Genomic DNA, 209 nt, shown 5'->3' with positions numbered 1-209 from the left:
CTCTGCCGAGTCCTGGCAGCCGGTGGGCACCGCTGGCAGACACCCGCAGCCCCTGTGCATCCGTCCCTGCCGCATAAACCCGCCAGCGCTGCGCTTGGCTTGCTCCGTCCCAGCCAGGGCTGTCGCTTTGTCAGGCGTAAACACCCGAACCTGCCCTTGCCCCCTGCTGCAGGTACCGGCTGGCCGGCGGGGCGCAGGAAAAGAATTCG

Source organism: Fulmarus glacialis, unplaced genomic scaffold (assembly GCF_000690835.1).
Source record: "Fulmarus glacialis isolate BGI_N327 unplaced genomic scaffold, ASM69083v1 scaffold14017, whole genome shotgun sequence".
NCBI classification, from domain to species: domain Eukaryota; kingdom Metazoa; phylum Chordata; class Aves; order Procellariiformes; family Procellariidae; genus Fulmarus; species Fulmarus glacialis.
The sequence above is the reverse complement of the archived record's forward strand: the minus strand, read 5'-3'. Positions refer to the sequence as shown.